The 15796-nt window shown below is 43.1% G+C and overlaps 1 long non-coding RNA gene across 1 annotated transcript in view; it reads left to right on the forward strand.

Moving 5' to 3' along the window:
* Positions 1–15796, forward strand: part of LOC310770361 — a 334814-nt gene that overhangs the window by 25149 nt on the left and 293869 nt on the right. Inside the window, exon 2 of the long non-coding RNA XR_014552110.1 lies at positions 8268–8398. This is a non-coding gene — a long non-coding RNA (uncharacterized lncRNA). The remainder of the gene's footprint in view (positions 1–8267; positions 8399–15796) is intronic.

Below are 15796 nucleotides of genomic sequence, written 5' to 3' on the forward strand. Positions count from 1 at the left end.
TTCCTCGCATGAGTGTAGAGTGAAAAAGATGCAGCGGAGCTCAAAAAATGGCAACCATTTCAAAAGCTAACTTCAGAAGTACAGCATTGCATTTTACATTCAGGTATGTTACTGCTATGGGACGCCGGTGGCGCTGTGGGTTAAACCACTGTGCCGCTTGGGCTTGCTGATCAAAAGGTCGGCAGTTCGAATCCCCATGATGGGTTGTTCTGTCCCAGCTCCAGCCAACCTAGCAGTTTGAAAGCACACAGTGCAAGTAGATAAATAGGTACCACTCTGGTGGTGCTGCTGGTTCACCAGAAGCGGCTTAGTCATGCTGGCCACATGACCTGGAAAAACTGTCTGTGGAAGCGGACAAACGCCGGCTCTGTAAAGCGAGATGAGCGCCACAACCCCAGAGTCGTTCATGACTGGACTTAATTGTCAGGGGTCCCTTTACCTTTACCTTTACCTTTACCTTTATGTTACTGCCATTAAAGTTTAAATAGGATTTATTTATTTTTACCACTGTGGCAAACCAGCAGTAAACCAAGCACTCTTTGGGGGCAACCTCGCCCACAATGCCCTACTCTCAAAGGACCCTATGTTTTGTATGTTCCTTCCTTGGAGCAAACCATTGCTGGGTATGAGGCCTACAAAGACTCGGTATGCCTATGCTGTTGCAGCAGGACAAAGAAAGGAAAAGGAGCAGGAAGGAGGAGGCAGTGGCTCAGCCTCAGGCAGAAGAACATCTTGTGTTAAGCTTGGTTTTTTTTTTCTTTTTTGCTTTTGGAGAACAAAACGGAAATGTGTACTTCTCCTGCTCCCTTCATTTCCATCTCCATGGCATTGCTTATGCATAGAGAGTTGTTTGTATCTTGCAACGTTCCTGCAGCTGCTACCTACCCATTACCTTTCGCTGCATCATGACTATCCTTTTGCCAAAGGAATAATGAGAAATTCACTAAAATCTTTGCTAAGTATGTAAGTCGAACATTTATCTATCAAAAAGTATTTTTTTAATCCCACAGTAGGGATGGAAGGGAAATTTTAGATTTCTACTATCCCATCTGCTCTGCATGTAAATTATAGAAAACAGGTGCAACACTAGCTAAACAAATAAATAACCTTACAGTGTAGTAGTAATGAAGCATGTAAACTCTTTATTTAGGGTAGCAAGAGTCCTCCATAAATGGTTACACTTAGGCTGAAATCCTGTATTCGCCTACGCAGGAGCAAGTTTAGAGATGGGGAGGTTTTCAATATAGGGTGGAGGATACAATCAAAATACCTGAGGATTTTAACCTGGCAAGTAAAAGACAGGTGCCATAGGAGGCTCTCTGGAGAAGGCATTCCATAGATGGGGCACCACCACTGAAAAGGCTGTCTTCCTGGTAGTGACCCATATTAGAGTTTGAATTTGATATCCCACTTTATCACTACCAGAAGGAGTCTCAAAGTGGTTAACCTTCTCCTTTCCCTTCCTCCCCCACAACAAACACTCTGTGAGGTGAGTGGGGCTGAGAGACTTCAGAGAAGTGTGACAAGCCCAAGGTCACCCAGCAGCTGCATGTGGAGGAGCGGAGACGCGAACCCGGTTCACCAGATTACAAGTCTACCACTCTTAACCACTACACCACACTGACTCTCTGACCACTGAGCAGATGAATATCTTAAAGCCCAGGCAGAAATATGTCAGAGAAAGGTTCCAAATCACATGTATGGCTTTGCATATGCAGCTGAACACAGAAAGGCCTCCTTGCTGCAGATATTCACCCTATACACGTGGACATCAATGAGCAGAGCAGATCAGCACGTCAGACATCAGAGGCAAGGCCAATCGGTGCGGCATGGCTCATACATCGAATCAGTGTGTGAGCCTTTTGCATGAATATGGCTTGCATTAGGCAACTAGTGCTAAGGAGCAAGCGACTGAACAAAGTGAGACACCGTAGCAAGAGGGCCTGTTGGTACGCATTGGGTTCTTTTGCACGTTTGATCATAAAGAAAAACTCGTCCTCGTAATAATCTTGATGAGTTCTGCTGAGTGCCACCAAGATGTTGGCTCCTTCAGTGTAATGAATTTGACACAATTGTTAGGCACAGCATGTGCCTGGCACACCCTCATAGTTGCCGATAACCTGTCTAGACACCTTTTCAGCATGATTGATGTAGGGAAGCATAAACTGCTGACGAAATTAAATCTTAAAGAGCTCTGAAAACCTTCTGATGTTCAGCTCATTGTTACAATAAGTCAGGTGGTTACCAAGATTCTGGAACATTTTCTGTGGCATTGATTGGGCTTAACCATTCAAGCTAGGCAGTGCTTTGTGAAACCAAGGTATAACCAGTTAACCACAAGGCTGTTTATCCCAGTTGAATATTCTCTTTTCACTACCTGAAAACAGTCGGCCCTTATTTCAAGCATACTATGGATGTGACTTCTATCAAGCTGCCTGTCAGGTGGGCAGCCAAGAAGCAGATAACAAGAAGGGTTCTTACTAAGTCGCCTGGCCAGGACGGTCTTTCTGTTATATACTTTACGAGGCATCTGACCCTCACCTGAGGCCTACTGCCGCTGAGGCATCACACACCTATTTCCCAAGCTACCAAGCCCCACCTGGGCTATTTCACTTTTCAGGTCAGCTTTACAGGGTTTCATTTCTATTCCTCTCACCAAACCTTTTTTTTTTTTTTTGCAAGTCTATAATCCTGATTCCGGAGCAAAGCACACAAGCCCCCCACCCCCACCCCCGCTCCATTATTTTCAAAATTTTGTCCATACAAAACACCATCTTTGGCAACTGCACATTTGTTGTGATTCAAATTAACCTTAAAACCTCTGAGCTTTCTGTTCTACTACTCTCAATGCACTCCAGGTCCTAGAAGGGGGGTCAGAAATGCTTTCTAATGATAACGTGTTTCAAGCTTCTCACAGGCATCTGGTTGGCCACAATGAGAACAGGATGCTGAGGCTACGTGGGCCACTAACCTGGTCCAGCAGACTCTCCTCCTCTGAAGCTGGGGTTTTCAAAATAAGGGGTGAATGAGAGTTGGCACTAGATAAGCTTAGACCAGAGTTTCCCAAACTTGGGTCTCCAGCTGTTGTTGGACTACAACTCTCACCATCCCTAGCTAGCAGGACCGGTGTTTAGGGATGATGGAAAATGTATTCCAAAAAAACAGTTGGAGAACCAAGTTTGAGAAACCCTGGCTCAAACAATGATATTTTCACTTGGAAAATAGAAAGCAGAGAATATTTGGTCTACCTCTGTAGTGGTTTAATCCGCCTTGACATTTGATCTCAAAAGTGTAATGCTGATAATATATTTGGAGAGTAGCTCTTATCTTTTCATCACTTTAGTCTTGAGACCAGTCACATTCCCTTCTTATTAGAAGTACTTTTCCATGCCTATTAATAGGAATATGAGCATGGATGAGAATCACTAATTATATAGTTACCTTTTTAAGCATATAATGAAAAAGAGTGGCACAATTTTAAGCTTGTTATGAGTTTGTAGGTGCCAGACCCATTCTAACCTCTGAACCCAGCAAGTGTTAAAATATAAGCCAGGCCTAGCTTCCTGTGTTTAGGTAAACTGCCTGGGTGATGGGCCATTTTAAATGTGTTTTTGGGAGAGGGTGAGAGGAGGAGTTATTGTTTTGTTTTTTTGTTCTTTTTCATTATGTATTTTGTGGTTTTATTTTCAAGCTGTGAACCATGCTAAGATATACAGATGAAGGATGGTATACAAATGTTGTTGTTGTTGTTGTTACAAAGGAATGGTGGTGGGCCATTAATGGAAAACAAAGGAAAGGTAATGGATCATTACGTAAGGAAAGGAAAGGTGGCTCTGTGTGAGACAGCATATGAGGGGGGCTGGTGGGGACCCTCCTTCAACTCCCTCCCGCAGATAGTGAGAAGGACAAAAGCCAGATCTTATAGTTGAAAGTTGGTAATGTGACCTAGAAGCAAAGCTGCAGACTGGAAGACTAGAGAGGCAGAGCACAATATTTGATTTCTGCTTGAATCCAAGAATGTAGCTTTGTCCTGTTGCACTAGAAGTGGTTTAGTCATGCTGGCCACATGCAGTGGCATCTTCCTGATGAAGCGCAGCCCAGGACATTCACAAATTAGTCCCAGTGCGCACTAGTGACACATATCAAAAGATATGTGCATGCTCAACCAGCAGAGTAAAGCAGAAACGATTGTGGAGCATGAGTGCGTGCATTCTAAGTATTTATTAAGCAATATATGCAGGACAAAGCAATCATGGTGTCCTCTCACTTCTTCTCCAAGAGAGAGAGAGAAAGAAAAGTACAAAAGTACAGTACAGCGGAAGAGATAAGACTGACTTTCCAAGCCTAGAAAGTAAACACTGACATGTGATGTAACATTCACACATCCAGCAACGGAGGAGGGAAATGCTGACAGAAGGGAGGTGCGGTAGGGGCGGTCTGCCCCCAGTGTCATCCCTGAGGGGGGTGACATTTGGCGCGCCACCGGTCCGCGCACGGGCGGTGTGCTGTTGCCCCTCACTCCTGGCTGGAGGAGGCAGGCAGGCAGGCAGAGGAGAGGACAGGAAGGAGCAAACAATGGAGGGGGCGGCAAGGGGAGAGGAAGGAATCGGGATTGATGGGTGCGCCTTTCATTTTTCCTGGAAGACGAGTACGCTGCGTACGCAGGCTCTGTGCTGCCCAAACAGTTCGCCCGCCACCTCCCCCTCAGCTGTAGGGAAGCTGAGTGGGAGGAGACAGGCAGACTCCTTGGATGCCCCACAGAGCATCCTGCTCCAGTTTGCCCCTCCCCCGCGGGTGGCTGGCCCTGCCCCTGGGAGCAGGGCATGTGTGCCGCCCCAGGTGCCTGATCGACTTGCTCCGCCGCTGGCCACATGACCTGGAAAGCTGTCTGCATACAGACGCCGGCTCCCTTGGCCTGAAAGTGGAGATGAGTGCTGCACCCCACAGTCAGATTTGACTGGGCTTAACCATCCAGGGGGTCCTACCCTCCCTTGTAGGCTCAGGTTGTATATATGTGTAAGCAAACCATGTATCATAAAGACACCACAGTCTCTGCTTTGCCTTGTTTTCAAAAGGAAACACGAACCCAGGGAAAGTGCCTGGAATGCCTGGAACTTCACAGCACTTAGAGATTGGGGTGGCATGCAACAAGCTGTTACTATGGCATCATCCACTGGGTTAGGTATCTAGGAAAGGATTTCCGCAGGGTTAATCTACCAAGCTTTTAAGCCTTCCTTTGTCTTGTTAACTCACTCCCTATGCCACCGAGCTGATATATGCAATGACACATTTTGATAGATCTTCTGTGCCAGCTGCTGATTTTCTCTTAACGCAAGAACTAGCATCGCAATTGGGAACAGTCAGTCAAGTTTGAGTTTATTAAACACTGCCCCCCTGTGCCTTGCTGAGGAATATGTTCTGTTTTAATTTAAATGTTTAACTTGTTAATGAACTTAAGTCAATACATCTGCAGTCGATAATGCACTAGTCCAGCACACGTGACTACTTCCATTGACCTAATCATCATTAAGCTGGTTAAGGGACGCCTACTGCATATCTGTGTAACCCCCAAGGATGGATGTTCTTCGTAATGCAAAATAAGAAAATTCTACACTGTTGCAGTTAGATCCTGCTGTTAGCCTGCCCAACTGGCATCTGATTGGCCACTGTGATGCTGGACTAGATGGGCCATTGGCCTGCTGCAGCAGTGTGTGTGTGTGTGTGTGTGTGTGTGTGTGGTGTGTTTAGACTAAGAAAAATACAATATCACTTTGGAAAGGGAAGTATTTCCACAAGACAGCTTTTTGGTGGATTCTCTAGTGGTGAAGATATCCCCTGAATTCCATCTCCAGGTGATGAAATAGATTTTTAACCACATCCTAGAATATGTTGCATTTTTCCATGGAACAGTCAGATATTGATCTCATGCAGTGGGTACATATTTCTTTTTTAAAAAATAAAAATCCTCATGAGTAAATGATGGAGAAGATTCTTAATATTTCTCTATGAAGCATTACCATGTAACTTCACCCTAAATGCCAGTATATGAAGCCCATATTGTTTCTATCTGAAATGCCCAAGGTTATGGCAGCTGGGAAACAGCAACTCACAACACCGACAGAACAGTAGAGCAAAGGGACAGAAACCAGAATTAGGAATAGTAGAGTCAAAGTTCTTGAACTCAAGTTATGCTATATCCATATTAGCACTTCTGCTGTCTCATCTTCAGATCAGCCATTGGCTGAAGTGTAACAAGAGCATGAGATTTGCAATGCAGCCCCACACTGTTTTCTCTTGGGGAGGGCTACATTACTTTAGCAATGGCTTGTCACTCACCAGGCTGTGTTTGGTATTAGAGACAGAAAGTGTTCATTATTTCCTGTTGAGTCAGATGGAGTGGTACTGGAATTTTTTGATGCAGAGAACTTGTCTGTGAACTTGACAATTAAGAATTAATATTCTGGCTTCATAGAGGTAAAGTCAGAATGCAAGAGCAGTTATTGTAAGAAGTGTCACTATTCTGAATTCTCAAATCTGCAGTACTGAATTAGTTCCTTATGAATGCAAGTAATTCACTGCATTTCTAATTCCCTCGTTACTTCAGCATTATGGAAGACAGGCAGAGCAGGAGGCAATGAAGTTCTTGACTAAAGTTGAAATTTCTCGTAATAATGCAAGGGGACTTCAAAAAATATATTTTGCAGCCTCCACAAAATATCTTTCAGCCATACCCAAAATTACACTTCCTAGCAGTAATCAGATATGAAGCATTAATTCAAGTGCAAATAATTGTTATTGATATTTGGGGGGCCTTTCTGCACTTATCATTTATAGTGGTGCAATTGCTGGGGGTTGGGGAGGTATTCTGCCATGTGGCATCATTACAGTGGTACCTCAGGTTAAGTACTTAATTTGTTCTGGAGATCCGTTCTTAACCTGAAATTGTTCTTAACCTGAGGTACCACTTTAGCTAATGGGGCCTCCCACTGCTGCCGCAACGGCGGAGCACGATTTCTGTTCTCACCCTGAAGCAAAGTTGTTAACCCGAGGTACTATTTCTGGGTTAGCGGAGTCTGTAACCTGAAGCGTCTGTAACCCTAGGTACCACTGTATTCAGCTAGTATTTCAGAATAATGTACTCAAAAAACTTTTTTCCCCTACCTCAAAAAAGCTGACTTTTATGAAAGATCCAGAAGGGATTCTTGATATTTTCATTTGTGTGGCATGTGTACAAGCATTGTCTTGGTTGCTGTGTGGAGGGGCTTGGTGTTAGTGGGCATGGTTTGGGAGATGGTCTGTTTCGGGCCACTTCCATCTGACTGGTGCGAGCTGTCAGCCTGAGAGCCTAGTTCAGAGGAGAGATGTGCCATTAAGGGATGATGGTATTGGGTTAAATTACTGCCCAGTCTCTATCTGCAGACAAACTCTCATCATAATAACCAAGTTTGCCATAGCTCAGTCAGTCATATAGTCAGTCCTCTTCTAAACTCTCATACTCCCACAAAATTAGAATTTTGTAATACTAGGCATTAAAAGCCACAAAAAGTCTTATAACTCCAAAACTTACTGGCTGGAGGAACGTGAGGGTACGTAAGGAGTGTAGCTACATCCACACACTCATCCTCTAATGACAGTGACATGTGACTGAACGTGCAGACAATCAGCTACAAATTTACTCTTAAAAACATTGTATCAAACAACAAGTATAAATGGAAAGTGTGAAAAGGCTCTAAAACTGATGTGTTGATGCTAACATGTATTGGAGCAAACTCCAGATTCTTCAGGCAAATGTTGACAACCAAAGAATTCCAGAATCCCATAAAACTACCCAACATTTCAAATCAGCATCATATTACTATGAAAGGATATAAAACATCCTAGCATCCGAGTTAGTTATAAAGTTCCTAAGTCAGATTCAAGTCCAGCCACATAGATTCTGGTTGTGACTCCAGGTTTGTCTCAGAACAACACAGAGAGATATGACTGTTTCATTTGTTTCATTTGAGCAGAGTATTGTGAGAGTTTTCTGCTCAGCCCAATAATTTTGTTTTCTACTATTGTTAATACATTTGTCATTCCATAATACACTCCATGGCTTACCTCTATGTAGCAGCTCCCCGCCACTAAATGTTTAACAAATATATATAACTATATATAAGGGTCTGGTGACTTCTGTTTCAGTGTATCTGAAGAAGTGTGCATGCACACGGAAGCTTATACCCAGAAGAAACTTAGCTGGTCTCTAAGGTGCTACAGTGGTACCTCAGGTTGCAGACGCTTCAGGTTACAGACTCCGCTAACCCAGAAATAGTACCTTGGGTTAAGAACTTTGCTTCAGGATGAGAACAGAAATTGTGCAGCGGTAGCGCAGTGGCAGTGGGAGGCCCCATTAGCTAAAGTGGTACCTCAGGTTAGGAACAGTTTCAGGTTAAGAACGGACCTCCACAACGAATTAAGTTCTTAACCTGAGGTACCACTGTACTGGACAATTTTATTTTTATTATTTTAATTGTGTCAGACCAACACGGCTACCTACCTGAATCTAAATATATTTATGAACACACAAATGGTGATGTCCCAAAGGAAATGATATAACCACAAAGTCAATGTGGTTGGTTAAAGACCGTTCAGCATATTCATGCTGTCTTTAACTGAGTAACTTGATGGGTAGTAAAGCCACCATTATATAAGATCTAATTCAGAAGCCATCCCAGCAATAATTTCTCTTTTGTCTGGCTGAAAGGAGATCTCAGCTTTAATTCTACTGTCAGCCTCCAGGAGCAAAGTGCAAATTGCACAATTTTGCTACGTTTCCCCCCGAAATCAACAGTAATGATACTTATTAGGAAAATTACAAGCTGGTAGCAGGATATCAGTTGAGCCTTCTAGAAGCAGAGCGGCAAACCTTCTGAGTCAACATCCATAGGATAGGGCTGCCTGACTGAAACAGGATCCCCTTGGGATAAGGCAGGCAATATGTACAATTTAATGAATGAAATTTAACCCAGAATAACATTATTTGCATGATACAGAGATGAAAATGATAAGAGTTTGGACAAAGAAGAACAATCGAGGAATATGTGAGATTGCCTGTAAAACAAATAAGAGAAACCCAAAGCTCTCTGGGCAAATTTCACCCACAGGAATTCATATTTTAGGCTTCAGTCCTGTACACACTGATGCAAGGAACTCAGAAGTTGATATGTAAGTTGTGCTGTATTTTCAATATGCAGCACACTCTAAGTAATACTGTGATGGTATATGCTATGGGTTGGCAAACTAAGGCCCGGGGGCCAGATCCGGCCCAATTGCCTTCTGGATCCAGCCCACAGACTGCCCAGGAATCGCTGTGTGGATCTGCATGGATCTGATTCTGATCGTTTGGGCTGTGCCATTCCCCCCCCTCCCTCACACACACCGCAGTGGCGCCTCCTCCCTGGCCAGTGTGGTGTAGTGGTTAAGAGCGGTAGACTCATAATCTGGTGAAACGGATTCGCTTCCCCGCTTCTCCACATGCAGCTGCTGGGTGACCTTGGGCTAGTCACACTTCTCTGAAGTCTCGCAGCCTCACTCACCTCACAGAGTGTTTGTTGTGGGAGAGGAAGGGAAAGGAGAATGTTAGCCGCATTGAGACACCTTTGGTAAGTGATAAAGCGGGATATCAAATCCAAACTCCTCCTCCTCCTCCTCCTCCTCCTCCTCCTCCTCCTCCTCCTCCTCCTCTTCTTCTTCTTCTTCTTCTTCTTCTTCTTCTTCTTCTTCTTCTTCTTCTTCTTCCCTCCTCCTGGCTTCTCCCTGCCCTGCAGAGGAAGGGGGCTGAGCTTTGATTGGTGCCAGCAGCAGTGTGGTTGCTCGAGCGGCCACCATTTAAAGCAGCCCCTCTCCGCAGCCCTCTGCTGCCACCACTGCCGCCTGCCCCCCGCCCACAAGGTCTGAGGGACAGTGGAACCAGCCCCCTGCTGAAAAATTTTGCTGACCCCTGGTATATGCCATCTCTCTTTGGATGTGAATCCAGACAGAAACAGATTTAGGGGCGCACAACCAGTTCAGTTGCACTGGGCACAAATCCTTGGGGGTGTTAAGTATTGTTGATTGAATTCATACTGAAATGGGAATGTCTGTGTATTGGTGAAAAGGTTTAACATGGGGATTTTCCATAGGGCTATATTAAAGCAAGAAGAGCTATCTCTCTGAATTTCTTTTACAGGTTGATAATTAACTGATTGTTGTTCTCTAGCATCTAACACTTGACAAAGGTATGGAATCGCCATTTTGAAGGGAGTTGCCTGTTTAGTCTTTATCCGAGCACCACAGAGAACAGAAGGAGGTGACAATGGCTCTTTCAAAGCTCACTCCAAGAAGCTGCATAGCCTTAGGCAGGCTAAGACAGGATGGGATGGAGGAAGAGAGTCACCATTTTGATTTTTGGAGGTATCGTTTATTTCTAAGATGCTGAGCCTGTGCGGGACAGCACAAGACACTGTATGGATGTTTGGGATGTATCAATGTGCTTTGTTATGTTATTGAATAAATTTCTGCAAGTAAACTTTGACTAATATTTTTATGGGTCTAGATAATGATTTATTCTAAAACGAGCCAGTTCTTATGCTTTTAAACATTCATTTTAACTGTTTTTAATTGAGAATTGTAATGTTTCATGTTGTATTTTTGTAAACCTCTTAGAGATTTTCTCACAGTGAAGCAGTATGTAGATTTTGTTAAATGAAATAAAGGAAAATAAAGGAAATAGGCTCTGTTCCTAACCATGTGCAACAAAGATGGGAACCACCCCACCCCCCACAGGAACTGGAAGCAGAAGTAAGAAAAACTTGCTATAAAGTGTTTTTATGATCCGTATTATGTTCTCTACTCTATTGCTGCAACACTGCTCAGGTATTCTCCAAAATATAAAACAGTTCATTCATTCTGAAATAATTGAATAAATGTTTACACAGAAGCAAGTCCCACTTCATTCAAAGGAACAAACTTCCACTTAAGCATGCACTAGATTGCAGCCTCTTAAAACAAATATACAGTGGTACCTTGGGTTACATATGCTTCATGTTACATATGCTTCAAGTTACAGACTCCGCTAACCCAGAAATAGTACCTCGGGTTAAGAACTTTGCTCCAGGATGAGAACAGAAATTGTGCTCTGGTGGCGCAGCAGCAGCAGGAGGCCCCATTAGCTAAAGTGGTGCTTCAGGTTAAGAACAGTTTCAGGTTAAGAACGGACCTCCAGAACGAATTAAGTACTTAACCTGAGGTACCACTGTACTCTGATTTTTTGTGTGTGTGTCTAAGAATCTGCCCCCCCTAAAAAAAAACGGTTTGTAAAATGTCATTGAATAAAGTAATCTATCAGTTAAGGAGCTCTTGGGTAAAGTGAATCTAAATTGTGGGAGACAAATTGCTATATTACTTCTGCAGACGGAATGTGATGGTATTTGAAGGAGCCTCAAGGATTTCAGCATATTGCTCTCATAGGAACGCTGGATATGTAGGGAAAAGGATGTGGGAAAACAATTGCTTAAATCTGAAAGCCAAGGTGTGATAGTTTGCATTTGGGGCCCTTTCACATTAGCTCCCTGGAAACGTTCATTGTTTGCCTAGTATGAATACACTATGAGAAGCAAATGGGATATTTAATTTACTCATATCCTTTATTAATCTGGAAATGTCAGGTGCGCTGTGTTTCTCAGGTACACACTTTAGAGGAAAACAATGTCTCATTTATTGAACTAAACTGTTTACCTGTTTACAAAAGAGCCACAAATCAGCCCAGACGATATGCTGAAAAGCTGATTAATAATAATAATAAGCAATGTAACACTGGTATGTGTTCATTAGGCTATTTATTGCATTTATATCCCATTCTTTTCTCCAAGGAGCTCAAGGTGGCATATATGGTTCTCCACGTCCTCATTTAATCCTCACAAGAACCCTGTGAGGTAGGATAAGCTGAGAGGCAGTGTTTGGCCCAAGGTCACCCAGTGAGCTTCATGACCAGGTGATGGAGTATGAACCCTGGTTTCCCAGTGTTGTTGTCCAACTCTCTACTGCACTGGATGTTAGGCAGTGATAACAGAACCCATCTTCAATAGCTTCTTGATGGCTATGCTGATGAAAGCACAGAGTAAATGAGCCTCCTCAGCTGTTCATTTCATGTTTGTCATGTAGGGATGGGTGAATCTGTCCATTTAGGTTTCTCTCTGTTTTTCATTTGTCCAGTTTTAGGTTCATTTCTCCTCATTTCCACAGCAGTTTGTGGTTTAAAAACAACAGCAGTCCTCATCAGGGTGTTAGTGCGAATTTCTCCTAATATACACATTGCTGTATGTGATTCTGTTTTCCCTAATGTGGTGTGTTTTTTGTATATTTGCAAATATATGCAATTTTATGCTTACTTTATCTTAGCACATGCATGTTTGTACACATTACTTGGCAGGAGAACTGCATTGCAAAGTTCACAGAAGTGTGGATTTCAAAGTGTTACATTGTGTATTATTATTATCTCCATTCTACTGTTCACACACTCTTCTGTGTGGAAGGTAGCCTCATGTTTTGCCAAGCAAATATTATTCAATCCCCCCCCCCCCATATTACTCAGTCCTATACTTCTTTGACTTTTGATGATAAGTATTATTTGAAATATATCACAAAACAGGGCAGTACTAGCAAGCTTTCCAGCAGTTCCAGCTCTCCCACCCTGGCCTCAATCCCTTTCCAGTCACCTCTTTCTGCCATTCTCTTTGGACACACCAAGTACATGCTCATTATTTGTGTATTTATTTCCTTGAATTATATCCCTGCTTGCCCCAAAGGAGCTCAAGGTGACAGATATGGTTCCTCCCCTCCTTATTTTACCATCACAACAACGCTGTGAGGCAGGTTAGTCCAAAAGACCATGACTGGCCCAAGGTCACCCAATGAGCTTCATAGATTTGAACTTTGTTCTCCCAGTTTTGAGTCCAACACTCTAACCAGTGCGCTCGTTAATATCAACATCAACATAATATTAATATACTATAATATTTTTAATCAAACCATTAATATTAATGCATACTAATTTTCATTAATGTTCTAGAGAGGAAGCCTAGGTGTATCATAGAAACCTGCCTTGTTTCAGTAAGCCTTTGAACTCTGACCAAACTCTGGGATGGTTTTCCCAGTCCTGTCATGGAGATGCTGGCAACTGCCTTATGCATGCACTGCATATGGTCTAACACTGATCCCTCAACCCCACTTCTTCCCAGCCAATATTTTGCAGCTAAGTATGAAGCTACGGGCTCCACACCTAAGAACATAAGAAGGATGCTGGATCAGGGAAAAGCCCATCTAGGCCAGCATCCTGCTCTCAGTGGCCACCCAAATGCCCAAAGTAAGCTTTTTTACAAAAAACAAGAACAACAGGTGCCACAATCCACCATGAAGTTGTTGCAGTAAGTAGCTGTCAGGGACTGTGCTGAGGAGGGCTGCACTGAGGAGGAATGGTGGGAGCCGCCTCCTCCTCCTCCTCCTCCCCCTGCTCCTGATCTGGATCTTGAATCTTCCCAAGAGCAGGAGGACAGTATAGATTTGGAACAGTGGTTTGCAGAGGGACATAGTTCAGAAGGCAGAAGCTGGGAAATACTGGATGGGGAACAGCTAAGAGAAGAAACACTGGAAAAAAGAGGGTTAACAGATTCACAGTCTCTGGGCAGCATTCACACACACCCTTCTCCAAAGTCATGGAGAGCTCAGAAAGCGGCAGAACAGAAAGCAGAGAGTACAAGCTCAGATTATAAGACGTAGAAGTGACGCAAATTAATAGAGACAGAAGGGGGTGGGATCCTTAACTGGGAGCACCACCATTATAGGAGATGTGTTGTTTGTTCTCTCGCTGTGATTATTAAAGTTTCTAACTGGTAAGAAGACTCCTTTTCCTTTGTTCTGCTTATCTACTGCCACGGAGGAGGAAGCTGATTCCCTGAAGCCTGACAATCGCCAGCCCACAATGGTGCCCACCTGAGAGGTGCCGGAACTGTGCTCTGGCTGAAGAAAAGCACTGGTCTGAGCACAACACTACTCCTCCCACCTGTGATTCCCAACAACTAATATTTAAATACATACTGCATCCAACAACTTTACATCTATATCCCATAGTAACGTTACACAAAGAGGTCATGTTTTTCAAATGTGTAGTGTCAGAGATTTTTTTTAAAGCACTCTGGACATGCTCAGAGCAAGACTGACCTAGAACTTTCCAAACCAAAATATAGCCATTTTTTTATTTTCCCTTCTCTTATAAGATAATAGTTGGCCTTTCACCCTTTCCCCACTTTTCTTTCTGATGCTGAGGGTGTTGCTAGTCTCTCCTCTCCATTACTGTAGTTAGCATTTACTCTTTAAAAATGGCAGCACCTCTCGAGTACCAAGTGCTATCATGTTCAGGGACACATCTATTTTCCAGGGGAATTTTGGATGTGAGTGTTTCTGCTGCTTTCTGACAAAGCAAGACATCCCAAAGTGTAACTCCGAGAAGCTGGAGAAATGGGTGACAGTTTTATATTCTAAAGTTAGCCCATTTTGCCTCCAGGCACTTCTACTGCAGCTTTGTTTTTGCTGTGTGAAATTCATGGATACACATTTTCCTATCTGAGTAAGTCATTTTGGCACAGCGGTAGCAACATTAAACAGCTCATTTCTGTACAGTGGCTCGGAGGCGCTAGTTTTGGGGGAGGTTTTTCTTTTAACAGCTTAACAAAACAAGCATAGAAGTGTAAAGGTTTCGGAAGAAGGCAAAAATCTCAATGAGTCGAAAATATGGCTGCACTGAAATGTATTTCAGAGCCCAGTGATATCTATTCAGCTGTGGAGAAGACAGTAAATCCTTTAGGTCTACTCAACATACAATTAACATTAAAACCCAATAGAAATTACTCAGTTAGGATTTTATTACAGCATAGATAAATTTCAGTGAATAATACTTCATGATACATTTTAAACAGAAGAAATTATATCTACAGACCCAAGAAAGCTGGTATATTTAGGGTCATATTTTTTTTCCTGTGGAAATGCCAAAATATCCCTGACAACCATTTGTTGGTTTTCAGCTGGGATTTTCAGCAAAGGCATAAAAGTATCTGGAGGGCAGTGGAATAGGATTTTATGTTGGTGTCTTCAGAAATTATTGAGATAACACTGTCAGTTTTATAATTAGAAGGGGGGGGGGGAACCTGCATATTTCTGCTTGCCAGACAGGCAGAAGAAAAATACCATGGTCACCCTCAGGAGAGAGTGAGGGAATCAATGTACCACTTAATTCAAGTTCTTGGGCTATTGTGTGCCAAGAACACTTAATGTAAGAGCTGATTATTTCCATAGAAAGCATTTTTTTCAGGCATCAAGCTGCAGCCTTCTCTTTATCAGGAGAGAAACAAACATCAGCGTTCATCACCCATTTGCGTGTACAGCAAATGCCATGCTGTCTGAGGCCGCATTACACCATATGTTTAAAGAGCTACCATCCCACTTGAAATAAGAATGGCTTCTACAAATTTCTGGGAGCTGTGGTTTGTTATAAGGTGCTGAGAGTTGTTCGGAGGTCCCTCTTCCCCTCATAGAGCTACAATTCCCAGAGCTCCCTTGGAAGGGGGATTGATTGTTAAACCAGCTCTTTAATCTTAGCGGTTCCCTTTGGAATTTGTTCAAAGGATGTTATAATTCTGATCTCATTACAGTGGTACCTCGGCTTAAGTGCTTAATTCGTTCTGGAGGTCCGTTCTTAACCTGAAACTGTTCTTAACCTGAAGCA

This window comes from Podarcis filfolensis (genome assembly GCF_964270895.1).
Source record: "Podarcis filfolensis genome assembly, chromosome: 9".
Lineage (NCBI taxonomy): Eukaryota > Metazoa > Chordata > Lepidosauria > Squamata > Lacertidae > Podarcis > Podarcis filfolensis.